Raw genomic sequence first — 16,241 nt, 5'->3', positions numbered from 1 at the left:
GGTCCCAATCCCCTCATTGTGACTGGAGCCCCCCACTCCCCAGTGATGTGCCAGTGTGAAAACCCAGGGGCGCCACAAACGAAGCGCTGGTCTGCGATACAGCCCCCTGCATGGTCAGTCTGTGTCCCCAGAGCCGTTCCCACCAGCCGCAGGGCGGGGAGCCAGTGAGCTGGCTCTCCAGAAAGAATAGGTCACGGAGCCCCAGAAGGACAGGACGTTTGTCTTTGTTGGAATGCATTGTCCTCAGCCTGTCTTCAGTCTTTCTTAGAGATAGAGATAAAGATAGAGATAACAAGTGTATCAAATCAGTACATTGTACACCTTAAACTTTACGATGCTACGTGTCCATTATATCTCAATAAAGCTGGAAAAAAGACGTATAGATTTAGACACACACACACTAACTGTTAACACTATATTAATACTGAGATTCTGCAAAAAACTGAATATAAAAAAGCAGAGGTGGCTCCTACTAAAAAAAAATTTGAAACCACAGTTCCACATGACTTTTTTTCTGCCTATGGTACGTCTCCCCCTCCTGCCATCCTGCCACCCCGCCCCTCCCCACTCCCACCTCTGCCCCTCTAACATTAACACAGGTAAAATACTTGCCTTGGGTGGCAGGAAACTCACATTTAAGTGAACTAAGCAATTAAGTGTATTTAGTGATTGGAGCCGTAACTGATTTCAGGTGCATCTTAAGTTTTTCAATACAAGTAATACATGTTTATTGTGGAAATTTTAAAAACACAAGTAAGCAAGAAAAACATTTAAAACATTGAAGCACCCCAATCTTGCCATTCAGAAGTTACTACTATTAAAATTTTAAATTCCAGTGGATACTTGCACGTGTATACGTGTACATGTATGGGGGACCAATTGAGAATGATGAACTTGGGGTCCCCACAAGCTCATCTGGGGCTGGAGAGAGCTGGGAGGTTGATGCTGGATGCACGGAGGCATGGGGTCAGGCAGGCCTGTAGAAATGAGGTCAGCAGGACCACTGGCATGGCCTCTGGTCCCCAGCCTGCCCTTGAGCCACAGTTCAGCCCCATGGAACAGCCCCTGTTCATCTTCCTAGTTCTCTGCAGAAACCAGCATGACCCCACGCAGCACAGGACCAAGGCAAGTGTTTGCAGTAAAGTGAGCATGAGGCAGGCATCTGGGGCAGACCTCTCAGAGGCACCCGCGGCAAGAGCGGGGCTGGGATGGTCCTCACGCACCTCTGCAAGTGATGGAAACCTAGAAGCCAGAGCGAGAATTTGAGGGATCCTGGTCCAAACGGGTGGGAAACACCCTCCAGTCCCTTCAGAGATAGCTGGGGGAGATTGAGGAGGAAGGTGCTACCATTTCTCAAATGACGGCCACCAGCCAAGGGATTTTGAACAATTACAATTCATGTGACTTCATTTTTTTCCAAAAACTGGTGAAGCCTGGGAGAGCTAGTGTTTATATATATTTTTAAATATAAAATTGGATCATACCGTAATGTGATTAGTAAACTGGGTTTTTTTTTGCTTAACAAGATCTCATGAATATTTTTTTCACGTAGGTCAAGAGATCACAACAACAATGTTTTTCTAACTGTTTTCTATTGTTTTACCAAATTCTAGAGACCAATGAAGGCATTTCAGGGCCCCTACAGAAGAGAGTAGATTTTGCAGGTGGAAGGAGAAGATTATGAATTCCTACCCCCAGTTCACCAAGAATAGTCTACTTTTGGGGCCGGCCCAGTGGCATAGTGGTTAAGTTCATGTGCTCTGCTTCGGCCACCAGGGGTTCATGGGTTTGGATCCCAAGCACGAACCTACACACCACTCATCAAGCTGTGCTGTGGCGGCGTCCCACATACAAAATAGAGGAAGATTGGTAACAGACGTTAGCTCAGGGCCAGTCTTTCTTACCAAAAAAAGAGAATAGTCTACTGTTAACAGTTCTATATACTAGGATTCTATGAAAGACTGAATATTAAAAAGAGGAAGTGTCCACTGCTAGAAATAATTTGAAACCACAGTTCTGAGTGATTTTTTTAATGCTGTAAAGCATTTCATTGTGCAGATAAATGATAATGTATTAATCAAGCCTCTGTTTTTGGACATTTAGGTTGCATGTAAGTTAGGAGTTGTGTTCAAATCCAAATGTCACACTCCTGAGACACAATCACTTAAACAAATTAGGGTTTTCTTTTTCTCATATAATGAAAAGTCTGGAAGGAGACAGTGCTGACATCGGGTCAGTGGGTAATGGATCTCCAACATCCCATCAGAGTTCCAGGCAGGATACAGGGGAAGAGGGGGCAGAGGTCATAGGTCAGAAGGGGGCTGGTAACTGAGTTGATTGCCCTCATCAAGTTTTCCTGGAGATGCCTCCCAGTGACCTGTGCTTACACCTCACTGTCCATCCTTTTGCCCAGAGTCCAGAAAAGGTTTTTAGCTAAGCACGCTGCTCCCCGTCTCCCCGCCTCCCCACAAAACTGGGATTCTGTTAGCGAGGAAGATTAGAAAAACAGCTAAACCATTGTCTGAAAATCCTTTTCATTGTATCTTTAAAGCTACATCACACCCTACTTTTTAACTTAAGGTCAAGTCATAGAAATGAAATTATTCCTTTGGCTGAGGATCTTTCCAAGACTTCTCAAACAAGTTGCCTTTTAGAAACCTTGTACTAATTGACCTTCCCACCAGCAGCGTCTAATAAAAAAGTATCTCCTTCACATAAACATTGGTATAATCTTTTTATTTCTACTCTTTGCTACCTTGATAAGCAAAAGTTTTCATGATTTTTTCCTTAATTGTTTAAAAATATTTTGTAAATACAGGCTTGTTTTGATTCATTATCAGTGTGAGGGGAATGCGCTCGAGGAGTACTTTGTAAATTTTACCTGTGCACTAATAACCTGGGATTATTAAAATGCAGATTCTGATGCAAGAGGTCTGGGGGCCCCTGAGAATCTGCCTTTCCGAGAAGCTCCCGGATGCCCGGTGCGGTGCTGCTGGTCCGCAGACCTACTTTGAGGAGTGAGCTCCCAGGTGCCCTCTCAGAGCAATTTCATTCTAAGAGAGAGGACCTCTGTACTGCTGAGTGAGAAGTGCTTTCTGCCCTGAAGAGGAGCTCTGCACACGCAGGAGGGTCAGGCTGGCAAACATGCCCAGGGGAGATTGGGTCTTGAAGCCAAGTCTCTGCGCAGATGCTGCTGCAGAGGGAATAACTTAATCCTGCTCCATTCGACATGAGATTCCTGGGTGAGCTGGGAGCCCCCTGCAAAAAGTGAGGGCCGCCTTCAACGGGGTAAAGTCTGGGGTGGGGGACGATAAGAGAGCCAAGCACCTCTGCAGCTATTGTCCAAAAAGACCAAGAGACTGGAAACGTCCAGGGCAGGAACAATGAGTGCCACTTGTGGGCGCCGGGGAAAACGCCAGGGCATTGTAAGGGTCGATTGTTAAAATACTGATTTGAGTTTGGGTCCCTTTATTCGCCACCCACACCAATTTCCAGTGGGTAGCCAAGCTTCACACTTCTTTGCCTCGGGGATGTGGGCCAGCTGGAAAGAGTCTTCCCTGCTTTTGCAAAAGCCAAGTCCCTAGATGAGATTATGCCAAGGGCCTGGAAGAGGAGAGGAGAAGGGGGAACAAGCGAGGAGAACGGGGAACAAGCGAGAAGGAATACAGAGCAGGGCGGCGCAGGAGGAGCTGCCGGGAGCTGGGGAGGCTGGAAGACCTCAGAGGGCACCCCAGCACCCGCACCCAGATTCCTGTCCCGGCGGATGCAGCTGAACCTCAGGGCATGAAGGACCCCATGCTAAGGCAGTGGCGGCAGGGAGAAGGGGGGAGAAGGGGATGGAAGCGGGTGTTTGGAGGGGTGACTTCTGTCTATCCTCCTTCTCTTGAAGCCCACATTGTCTGATCCTGAGAGAGCCACAGCATCTTTCTCTACTTTGAGTTTGCACAGTTCATCTGTTTCCGTCCTTTTACTTTTAGCCTATCTGTGGCCTTCCAGTCAAGCATCTCTTGTAAACCTTTTTGTCATAATTGGACTGGGTCATGGCCTACAAACAATTAGGGGTGTGGCATTTATAGGGCGTTTATCAAAGTCCCCGAGGGTCATAAGATGAAAGAGTTTGTAACACCAGTGACGTAAATTAAGTACCTTTTTCATCAGTGGGCATACAAGGGAGATACATTCCACAGAGTGGAAAGTGAGGTCGTGGGACTGCAGCTCCCATGGTTGCTGGACACCCTGCAAGCCCAGCCCGGTGACCAGTGTGCAGGCCTTTCAACCTACAAAGAGCGTTTGAGAGAGAGTGTGTGTGTCCACCTACCAGGTGGCCTTAGCACATGGCGATGCCTGTTTCCCTAACAACAGGGCCCGTAAACAGTGAAACTGCCTCCCAGGAGCATGAGCACTCTCCCGTGGCGCTTAACCCACACCTATGAATGTCACAGTGCCACCAGCAGAAAGCCATAGAGACCCAGAAATCTCAGAAAACACAGCCAAGAGAGAGAGCTGTCATTTCTCTGGTTCAGGAGTTCTCGGCCCTGGCTGCCCCTTAGAAGCTCCCATCTGAGGAGCTGTTTTAAGTTCTAATGCGCAGGCCCCATTCTAGGGTGATTCTAATTCATTGATCTGGGGTGGGGCTAGGCATCTGTATTTTTTTTAGGAGAGTTCACTTTGAATTAATATTCGTAAAGGCTACTTTAAATCCAATGTGCGATCAGATCCCTTTGCAGGCTGGAAATATCCCAGCAGGGCACCAGGTAGAAAGCCATCAGTTTTACACAGTCAAGTATATGTTATTCTGTGGCGTTACCAATGGCACTGGGGCTGGCTGCTTCGCAAGGACCACTCTGCTGAGATGGAACGTGACCAAGCGGTGCCAGGACCCATCAAATGCACCGGCCTGCTTGGGAACAGCATCTGATACTGAAGCTCCCTGTGGGAGAGGATCATGGCTACAAAACAGCGCACGGGAGCCCTGCTTGCCCCTCAGCAGATAATGAGGCCTGAACCGCAGTGTTACGTGACATCCATCTCCAAGGTCAATGCTAATGAACAGCTCTCTTTGCTTGGTTCCTTCCCTCATAGCAAATGTTTCAACTGTCTCCATTTCCCCCCTCGATTCAGAGTATGTTGTCCGGCATGTCTGAGCCGCTCCGAAAACAAGCCCATGTGTGGGTTTAGTGGAAATGAAATTATTTCCACGAGAAATGGCATTTCTTGTTCAGCCCCGCTTACAGGAGCTTACCCAACCAGCAGAGAGAAGAGCGGCGCCTTGCAAAGTATGAAGCACCCATTCTCCATCAGAGGGAAGCCGGCAGAAGTCAGGAGCTTCTGGCTTCAGGCAGAACGAGTGAGTCTGAGGCTCATTTTTTAAAGGAAAAATGCTCTTTTCTCTTCTGCTGCTCACAGCAACGCGTTCACGCTGTGAAGCCCCAAACCAGACCTTTTGAAAATGATATTGTTCTATGACAAGGAGGTTGGGAGAGACGGAAGGTTCTCAGTCAAAGGATGACAACTCTTTTCTGTCCCCTTGACCACAATGAACCCCATTCACTTATCCAGTCCAAGGATCCCATCCCTGTAGTCACTGTTCCCAGCTGGGGACTTGCCAAATGCCATTAACTAAAACCAAAGCTCCCTGCTGTCCGGCACCAGGTCCCACCTGCTGTCCCCACTTGGCAGCATTAGTCCCAGCCCTTCCTCCCCGGCCACCCTCCTCGGCCACCAGCTTCTTGGCTGCTGCAGAAGCAGAGGTAGTGTGTTGGGGAGCTGCATATCTCAGGTGGATGCGCAAAGCCCCATCCGTTTTCTGCAGACGTTTCAACACACAAAAGCCTGTGGGAGGCTGGAGAAGGGGGAGTTGGGAGGATTATGCGGGGCTCTTGTGGCCCAGAATATGATGCCTCTCTGCTACTTGGGAACAGCGGTAGAAGGCCACAGCCACCTGCTCCTGAACTTCGGGCCACTTGAGAGGAGCAGTCGAAGATGTTCTGTGCAAACGTTCCCTCACCAGTGTTCCCTTCGTTTTCAGTGGACAGTCGGCTTGCATCTTCAGTGGTTAACAGCCCAGCTCTTGCCCTAGATGGCCAGAGTGGACACCGTGAAGGCGAGAGAGATGGGGGGAGAATGCAATTCCTTCTTAACCCCAAGGCAGGCGTGGCTTCATCAAACAGAAAGCCTTGAAAGTAAAAATAGATGGCATACTCACCTAGGATAGTTGTCCATGGTCTTTTTCTTTTTCTTTTTTGAGGAAGATTAGCCCTGACCTAACATCTGCTGCCAATCCTCCTCTTTTTGCTGAGGAAGACTGGCCTTGAGCTAACATCCCTGCCCATCTTCCTCTACTTTATATGTGGGATGCCTGCCACAGCATGGCTTGATAAGCAGTGTGTAGGTCCACACCTGGGATCTGAACCAGCAAACCCCGGGCCACCAAAGCAGAACGTGTGAACTTAATTGCTGCACCACCCAGCCAACCTGTATAATAGTCTTGATACATTGAATGGCCTTGGAGTTTACACCCGCTCACAAGGATCATGAGACGCCCTCGCTCAGACAGAAATTCTACTAACCAGATATTTGTGTGCGCTCGGCAGCCAGTTGTTTGGAGGGCAACATTACTCTCAAGGATCCTTTCCCTGTGTTCGCTGTCTCCAGGTGGGAACTTAAGAGGTTTGATTACTTCCTTGTGGCATTGTTTCCTGGAGCTGGAACTTACAATATGCAATTCAAAGAATAAACAAATCGCAGAGGCTCCTCTATACACCCAATACTCAGAGGCAGATTTTTCTGCGTGAAGAAGGACTTGGAGATAAATGACTCCTTCAAGTGACCCCGCATTGCTCTCCGTGGCTGCTCTGTGGATGCCTTGGGGAAGCAACACCACATGAGGAATGAGCAGACCTGGATTCCGATCTTAGTCCTGAAGTATGTGTGAAGTGTGGTGTGCACGTGTGCATGCATGTGCATGTGCAGGTGTGTTTCCACATGCACACACTCATGGTCATTTTCCAGGTCTTGTTTTCCCTCACCTGGCAAACAGCAATGATGGTACCTGAGCCAGCGACCTCACAGGGTTGCCTGGTAGAGCACATAAGAAATGGGTGTTTTAGGGTTCTCCAGAGAAACAGAATCATTAGGATAAATAGAGCTACAGATAGACTGAGAAATTTATTATAAGGAACAGGCTCTTGCAATTATGGAGGCTGACAAGTCCTGAGATCTGCAGGGTGAGTTGGCCAGCTAGGGCCCCAGGAGAGCCAAGGGTGTAGTTCCAGTTTAAGTCCAAAGGCCTGAGAATGAGGAGAACCAATGGTGAAGTTCTAGCCTGAAGGTCAGCAGGCTCAGGACCCGAGAAGAGCTGATATTTCAGTTCAAGTCCAAAAGCAGGAAAAATCTGATGTCCCAGCTCAATCAGTCAGGCAAGAGGAGTTATTTCTTAATCAGGGGGGAGTCAGCCTTTTTGTTCTATCCATGCCTTCAACTGATTGGATGAGGCCCCCCCACATCGGGGAGGGCAATCTGCTTTACTCAGTCTACTGATTTAAATGTTAATCTCACAGAAACACCCTCACAGAAACACTCAGAATAATGTTTGACCCACTATCTGGGCACCCCGTGGGCCGTTCAAGTTGACACAAAATGAACCGTCACAGTAGAGTGAAAGGCAGCCTCGAGTACTGGAAAGAATGCCATTTCTGGAGTCCAACAGCCCAGGTCAAGTTCTGACTTTCTTACTTACTAGGTGTGTGATCTGTAGCTTACTCAGTCTCTCTGGGGCTGCCCCCATTACCTCTTTGGTAACTCGAGGATAGCAAAAGAATCAGCATATATACATATGCGACCCATAGCAGGCACCAAAGCCTCTGTGGTTTTGGATGCAGAAAGCACTTTCTTCAAGTTCAATTTGCCCTTTGCATTTAATGTACATTATTATTTTAGGCAAAAGAGACTTTTGCACATAGAAAATATAAGAGGAATAAAAGACGAATTAATATCAAGGAAGAAAAATAACAGACCAGACGATGATACAGACCTTGTTGGCACTTCCCTACTCTTAAATTAGGAGAAGAAAATCTGGGGGTTTGGGGGAGCCATCAGAACTACTGAACTGTGTGCCTCCTCTCCTTTAATGAAACTCCTTTATTTCCCCAGGAGGTCTGTGGGCCCGTATTTACCTTGGAGCCTCATGGCGGGGTGGCTGTGGTCTTTGCAGAGTATGGACATGTTTCACATTATATGCACGGCTGTTGGATGAACGTGAAACCTAATACATTTGGGACCTGATACCATCATCCACCATAAAAGAAAAATATTTTCCCGTCTAGAAATCAAGTTGGAAGACCTCTCGCACAGTTGCTTTGGGTTTTAAAGGTCCCGTAATGACTGCAAAGATGGCCTGTTTATCCAGATAAGACTGGAGCCAACCTGACACCTCATTGCAGTACTGGTTCCTCTTCCAAAGTCCTGTTAAGCATGTGGGTGGTGTTAACAGCGTCCTTCTGGCAGCTAAAATGGACCAAGAGAATGGCATAATGGTTGGAGAAAACCTAGATGGTACAGCAAGAAATGCAGAGGCTGGACTGGCCAGTGGAGACTGCTGGGGGCCAGCGTGACGGCTCTAACAGAGTGTGAGGTATTTGGGGTTTGGCAAACCCTAAGCAACCGGCTGCCAAGCCCTGCTACCCCCTTGTCCCCCTAGTGTATTTCAAAGGAAATTAAATCCACATGTTTCTGATTTGCTGACACTTAAAGCTCATCCAGAGGTGGTTTTGCAAGAGTGGTTTGGACACAAGAAGCCTAGAGAAACTTTCATTATTATTATTTTTTCATTTTGAAATGCAGACCTGTACGCTTACATAATAAATGCCATGCCTAAAAAATCAGAGCCTAGTTTTGCCTTCCCAAAACTTTCTGTCCTGGGCCCACAAGAGACAGATAATTGAAGTCAATTAGAGACGGCAAACAGTGACTTTAATATCCAACCTAGAAATGCATCTTGAAAATGGCACCCTTAATGGCCCCTTTTGATTGGGCTGTACCTAAGAACTGCCAAAGCTAGAGTTCAAAAATATATGCCCAGGATGGATTGAGTCTATAGATTTCATTATTTCCTCAGACTCTGGCCAAGGAGAGAAAAACCTAAATTCAAGATGGTGTCCATGGTAGGTCCTGGGAACCCAGGTCCAAGTATTTGGGCGTGGGGCCTCAAGGACAAGAAGCCATCACAAAGGTGTTCTGTAGAATGTTCTGAAACGTCCTGCCATGTCATTGAATGAAAACTAGATAAGCTGCAACTCAAATTCTGCTTCAGAGAAATAGAATCACATTATACACTTAGAAAGAATTAAAGTTTCTGGATGTGACATGTGACCTCTTCAAGTCCAGTCACATGAAAACTATTGGCCAGAGAGATCAGGGACCGAAGGGTCTTTTTCTTCTGACCACAGGTTAACATTTTTGGTTTCCCCGTTTCCCTCCCATAGCCCATGCATGTAGCTTTTCCTCAAGATTCACCTGAGAGTTGGCTTCCTCCGCTGCTCCGAGTTGTCCTGACAGAATTGGTGGCTCTGTTCTCTCCGTCTGCTCCCATCTCTTTTCCCAGCCCTGGGCCATCAGCTGCTTGATGGGCAGTTTACGTGTTGGTCTCCACCACGGGCATCCCCCAGCCCCTAGCTCGGGGGACAGAACATGGTAAGTGTGCTGTAAACCTTTGATGAATGAGAAGATGAAGGCTGAGAAAAAGAACTGGAAGCTACTATGCCGTCCCCAGCTGCTCTGTTCTTGGATTTCTCTGGGTATGTGTGTACGCTCCTTGCTTCCTCTTGCCCTAGAGCCTTCACACCTGCTCCTTCCACAGCCCATTTTTAAAATCCAGATAACCCTTGCTTATGAGGTCTCAGCTTAGACATCCTTTCCTCTGGGAGACTTTTTTTTTTCCAGCCCAGCTTGGGGTGCCTCCCCCAGGATGTGCTTCGTCGGTCCGTCCTCTGCACACTGAATACATATTCATATTTAACTGATTAAGTACAAGATCATCTTCCTTGCCTCCCCTTCCCACCAGACTGCTGGCTGCTGGAGGCCAGGAACCACATCTGTCTCCTTCACCATCTCTCCAGCGCCTGGTGCTGAGAAATCGGTATTGGTTACTGACCGACTTCTCACAGTAGCCCCGCCGGCAGCCTTGGCCAGCAAGATGGCTCATTTCTGTGAACTGTACAAACCCCAAGAGTAATGAGAGCGTTTTTAGACACTTTGAAACCAGTACCCGCTTGAATTAGTTTGCTCAGGCTTCCATAACAAAATACCACACATGGATGGCTTGAAACAACAGATATGTATCGGCTCACAGTTCTGGAGGCCGGAAGTCCGAGATCAAGGTGTGCGTAGGGTTGGTTCCTTCTGAGGGCTGAGACGAAGGATCTGCTCCAGGCCTCTCCCGGAACTCCTAGCGGTTTGCTGACAGTCTTTGGCACCCCTTGGCTTGTAGAAAGATCACCCAATCTTTGCCTCCCTTGTCACATGGCATTCTCCTTATGTGCACGTCTGTCTCTGTGTCCAAGTTTCTCCATTTTATAAGGACATCAGTCATATTGGGTTAGGCCAGTATTGATGACCTCATCTTAACTTGATCATCTGCAAAGACCCTATTTTCCAAATAAGGTCACTTCCACACGTGCTGAGAATTAAGACTTCAGTGTCTTTTGGGGGAACACAATTCAACCTATGACACCACTCTTCTGGTAAAGAGAGAAGAAAAAGGCAGCTTAAAATTGACGTTGAAATACAGTAACTATTTGATTGATAGTCCAAACCGGGGCATTTTTCTAGACTCAAAGGGGGTGCTATTAATAATTTTCCAGGAACAACAGGCATAAACCAGGGCTGTCCCAGGCAGGCAGTCCGGGACACATATAGCCACTCTGCGTGGCAAGGCTCATTGCCCAGCCTTCCTCATGCAAAGATGCGTTGTACTTTCACGTCAAATCCCCCTTTGTTTGTGTTCCCAGCAAGTCTAGTCTGTTTTATACACAGTCGCAGCGAGACCAAGGGATTAGCTGTCTTCCGGCTGTAGTTAATTCATTGTTTCCAGTTACCAAATGCAAAACCAATCTCAGCAATTAATTTGGCCTGATTCAATCTAACCCTCTTACACCTGTTCCTCTGTTTAATTAGGCTCTAATCTCCCCAGGGGAGGTGGAGGCACGGGGGACCATTACCTAAGTCTTAGATTAAGAGGACAGCGTCGGTCACCCCACCATCGCCATCACGCATCAGCAACATCTCTGCAACAGCCCCAGCCCTTCAGTCTAGAAATTCATACTGACCACTGTGGACCCCAGCACGGCTGGGGAAATGATCCCTTTTTCTGTTATGGACTTTCTTTCATGTCCTCCCAAGGGAAGGAAATGTTCCCAGTGGTCCTTCTTTCTGAGGTAATTGTTGGACAGGAGTCAGCCAGTTAAAGCTGCCCATCTAATTAACAGAGTCTGTTATGATTTATCAGGATAATGAAGTGGGGAACAAAGACATCAATTTTTTTTTCTTTCTTGATATTTTGGCCACTTTTTTTCCTTTTCGAAGATGATCCAACGTTAATGAGAAGCGAGTCACTTATTGTTGGGGTGCAAATAGAGAGATAAATGACATCAGTAATTAAGTCTCAAGCCCTCTTTGGTACGCGGAGCCATTTGTCAGGCAATATTATTCACTTAATTAATTCCATTAGGGCTACCACATTTCTCCAAATCCAGCCATTCAACCGTCAGCAATGATAATTTGTATGGTACAAAAATAGAATGGTTAATAAATGCATAGTGAACCCAAAAAGAAAGTACTTTAGCCACCACAGGAAACCTAACTAGAAGCTTTGATTTGAGAACATGTCAAGTGTCCACGGCCAGCCATGCACCTCTTCCCGTCACGGTCGAACAAACGCCTTGGGTATTCCTGAGGTCAAATGCCTGGGAGGGAAAAAGAGGACATCAGATTGGTCCAGCTCACCTTCTTATGCCATATCATTGGTCATTGTCAAGGCCTCTGGTCAGCTGCCCATGTAGCCAGAGAGGGGACAAGGTGACATGGAATGTGACTATGGGCCAATTCTAAGGGCAGTACAATGGGAGGGACGTTTTCCAGAACAGCAGTTCTTAAACTGTATAGTCAGTTTTTGTCTGCTTTCTTTCCTCCCTTTTGTCAGAAGAGAATTCTGACCCTCCTTCTGACGATCCATCCCTCATTGCTCACAACTCAACTTAATTCTGTCTCTGTTGATGCTCGTGTTAATAAAAAAAACAAACCCACATTGTCTTTAATGCCCTTATCCTTTCCGCTCTCCTTTTCAACTCTTGCCAACTTGTCTCAGAATTCTTTCTCTCTTTCTTAGTGAGAAACGTGCCTTCAGAAAAAGAGAAGGTAACAGTCTAGAACCACATTTAAGAAAACCTAACTACAGGAATTTAGTATCATGACATTCTAAAGAGAAAGGCAAGCCACTCCTTCATAATCTTGACAAATCCCCAATTACCTCTCCATCCGCCTGCAGATCAACCTGTCCTTCCAGCATCAATATTAGCATAAACAAAATACTATCTCTGTGTTTCATTTATTGCTTTATTCTGCTTTGATTGGTGACTAATACTACGGGAGCGCTGTGATCTGCTCTATTTCACTGTGCCGCAGCGCTATTTCAGCTGGATTCAGGATTAAATATGCCTTTGTGTGCTGGCGTGGGAACCTATCTACCATTCCTAGGAAAACAGCTCACATTCCAAACAGCTGACTTCCAAAGTCCAGGACGGAATCTGCTTGTCGGCTGGGTAGCACCTACACAGTTCTAGCCTCTTTTCTCACCCCCCACCCAGTTCACCTAGTAATCTTTTGTTCCCTGAGCCCGTTCTCTGGGCAGGAGTGTGAAATCAACATGGGAGGCCACCAAAGCTCACGAGCCAAGTGAGAAGGAAAAGGCCTCGGACAGTCGTTCTCAAACTTGAGCCAGCATCAGAATCATCTGGAAGGCTTGTCAGAACAGATTGTTGAAGATCCGGGTGGGACCCAAGAATTGGCATTTCTAATCTCCCTCCTAGTACAAAATTTGCCTTTGGAAAAAGATGGTCTCATCCAGGAATCACACTTTGAGATCCACTTGCCTAGATCATACAGGTACAGAGAGGGACAGGCAGGTAACTAGATTCTCAGAATCCCGAGAGTCCAGCCAACAACCTGGCTGACGCAAAGGCCACCTTTCCCCGGGATGGATCAGGACAGAAGCAAAAAAGCCCTCCTTGGGTCTCCTCCTCCTTTACCTTTAGGCATGCCCTAGAGTGAGACCAACAGTTTCCTTGGAATAGGCCAACATCACTTGCAGTTTAATAATTTGTAACAGATTTGGACATAATCTATTACTACTATAGAGTGCAGAAGACTCCCAAGATCGTAGGGTTCTGAATGTTTGTGAAAATGTTCTGTTTTGTTTTGTTTTCTGTTTCTCCTGGATGTCACACATACTCATGGATATTCAACAGGTCTGACGAGGCTTGGGGATCTTCTCCTACTGTTCTTCGTGGAAGACCTAGATACTCATAAACCTGTTATAGCTGGATGGGGATGTGAAGGTTCTAATTCTACACGCTGTGATGCCAGTGGTCATCTAGCCCAGTGTTTGCCAAACTTCTCTTTGAACCCTATTCACAGAGATATACAATCCAACCAACCCCTGAGCAATTCACATTCATGTCTTCATTCTATTGTATCATTTTAGTGTCTCAGTCTGGGTTCCGCGCAGGAAACAGAGCCTGTGACAAGGGTTTCTGTAAAGGAAGGTTATTTTGGAGAATGATCCCAGCAGACAGGAGTCCCTAGACTCCTGGAAGGAGTAAAGTGGGGAAGGAGGCAGTGAAGGTGGCCACGTGATCCATCTCATCTTCTGTGAGGACCTTCTAAGAAGCTGGGTAGAATGCGCATAGAATTTTCAGCCTGAGGGAAGAAAAATGGAAGCATTAGCCCATAGACTCCCATTCCCTTTTGGAGGGTTTCCTCATGGGGTGTTGACTTCCTCACAATTTCCAGGTTGTACACACATATACCAAGATACCATCTCAGAGAAGCCCAGGACCGAAAGGGAGCCCTATGGTGCAGCTGAAATGAGGCACCATCTGGTTACACCTGCAAAAAGCTTGTTGCCCCGGCAATGGGTGGCATCAAAGGTGGGCCAGAAAGTGAGAGTCACGTATAGAAGATGTCCAATAAGGTGTATTATGAAAATATAGAAACTGGGAGTAAAAAATATTTTATATTTTATCCACATGTATTATAAACCTCATATTAGTATAATCTTTAATACTCAATATATTTAAAAATTTAAATGAATGTGAAGATCAACATCAAATTTCAGGAGGGTGTGTTTAAAACCCATAAACCTTACAATGTGCCTACATGCTCTATTTCTAGAAACTTCTACCATTTCTGTACCCAAAAGATCCAGGAAACAGTGAATAAAGAATAAATTTCATGATAACCATTTCAAGGCCACCAGATACAGGGAGGAAGTTAATAAAAGAGTTATTTTGGGTTAGTTGTTTGGTGCTTACATTAAAATATAGGCTGAAAGTAATTAGGAGTTGGGGCATCAAAAATTGCCTTCATGACCTCATGTCTGAAATTCTTATATTTTGTGCTTAAAAAAATCAACTAGCTGCTATTTATAATCACTTCTGTACAATCATTTGTTCTTTATAAATGAAAACCCAAATTAGACATAATTGTCACTGTCTTTTCTTTCTGTAACACTAAGTTTCTGAGGTCCAAGGGCATCATCGGAGGAATAGATTTTGATGAGAAAAAGACCATTTTCAGATAAAGTGAAGACTATCATCAGACAATTTACTGAATTATTAACATGAATTTCAGCATCTGTGTTGCTAATGCTTCTAGTCTTTAACAAATGATCCATTGAGGATATGGACCAAAGAACATATGGCTAAGAATAAAGGCCATTTGAAACTGCCCAATGGCTAGAAGCATTGAGAGTTCACCTCACAGAGTAATTGACTGAGGCCAGCTCAGAGCATGCTCAGTTGGGCTGCCTGCCCTGCCTGCCGCGCAAGCTACATGATACCCACTTGGGGGCTCCGGAATCGTTCTGTGATGAAAGAAGTATTTAAATACCTTCTATAAATTTTCTATCATGGAAATATTCAAAAATAGGCGAAAGTGCAGCAACTAGAATAATGAGCCCTCAGCGTCTTCACCCAGCTCAATTATCATGGCCAATCTTAAATACGTTTTAATTTTTTTCTTTTTTTTAAATTTAAACAGGCGTTTTTGCTCCTAAAGACAGGAAACCCGGGAAGATTTTCATGACCCCCTGAGGGTTTGTGACCTGCTGTTTCTTTGGGTCACTGACCTTGTTCAATCCTCTCTTTATACAAGGGAATGCTATGCTTCTCCCATTCTCTCTGGCTATCTCTCAGCTTGCAGCAAATTAAGTGGACTCTGTCTATGATTTCAGCAATGGTGACATATAATCCCAGTGTTAAAGGATGGAATTTTCCAGTGCAAGAAGCAGCAGAAAGCGAACAGAGGAACGTTGCCATGAGCAGAGGCTCCTCAACACAGTATCTCCAACTGTGCTACAAAGCAATCCAGCGTTTGGATGAAAAGTGAAAAAAAGAAATCTGACAATGGAGGGATTGTTCTCCCTCCACAAGCAATCCTACTATTTCTAACCCCTCGACGGGCTGTGCTGGCAACAGGCAGACATCGCCTGGGTCTTCCCTTCAGTGGCCGGCAAGCCCAAGGGCAAAGGGGAAAAGGACCTGCTGTTTTCCAGGAGATCAAGATCACCCCAGGATTGCAGCCACCAGAACCTTTTTTCACAAAACGAAGATGGGGTGAACGGGGCAGCTACTCACCTTGTCTCATTTGTTCACGAAGAACCCAAAGCCAGCAACATGGATCAGCTTCTTGCTTTTTGTCCAACTACTTGCCTACTACTCTAGAAAAACAACCACAGTCTGCCAAGAATCTGCAATCTCCTAAATCTCAAAATAATGACTAGCCTATCCAGTGTTTCCATCCAAGGAATTGTTGGTTCCTATACAAGAAAACCCTTAGGGGTGAGAGTCAGGAATCCAAGAAAAGCATGTGGTTATTTTTGCCACACTTTGGAAAGAAAGGGAAGTCTATTTTTGACATCAGCTATTCAGCTTTCAAATAACATCAACCCATAAAGCATACCTAATTTA

At 46.0% G+C, this 16,241-nt stretch overlaps 2 long non-coding RNA genes across 3 annotated transcripts; both read right to left on the bottom strand.

The window, feature by feature from the left end:
* Positions 1-703: 703 nt before the first annotated feature.
* On the bottom strand, positions 704-11,132 carry LOC103549194 (uncharacterized). Of its 2 annotated transcripts, XR_011533738.1 has the most exons (4): positions 10,347-11,132; positions 9,514-9,668; positions 6,570-6,704; positions 704-1,242 (listed from the first exon to the last, which is right to left on the bottom strand). It is a non-coding gene; the product is annotated as an uncharacterized lncRNA (long non-coding RNA). The 2 variants fall into 2 exon arrangements; XR_011533737.1 differs by lacking the exons at positions 704-1,242; positions 6,570-6,704; positions 10,347-11,132 and adding an exon at positions 8,109-8,505 and having other exon boundaries at positions 9,514-10,248.
* Positions 11,133-12,591: 1,459 nt separating this feature from the next.
* LOC103548981 (uncharacterized) lies at positions 12,592-16,021 on the bottom strand. Its single transcript, XR_011533739.1, has 2 exons — positions 15,909-16,021; positions 12,592-13,971 (listed from the first exon to the last, which is right to left on the bottom strand). It is a non-coding gene; the product is annotated as an uncharacterized lncRNA (long non-coding RNA).
* Positions 16,022-16,241: the final 220 nt, after the last annotated feature.

This window comes from Equus przewalskii, chromosome 27 (genome assembly GCF_037783145.1).
Source record: "Equus przewalskii isolate Varuska chromosome 27, EquPr2, whole genome shotgun sequence".
NCBI lineage: Eukaryota > Metazoa > Chordata > Mammalia > Perissodactyla > Equidae > Equus > Equus przewalskii.
Note: the sequence above shows the minus strand (reverse complement) of the source record. Positions and strands in the feature narration are given on the sequence as shown.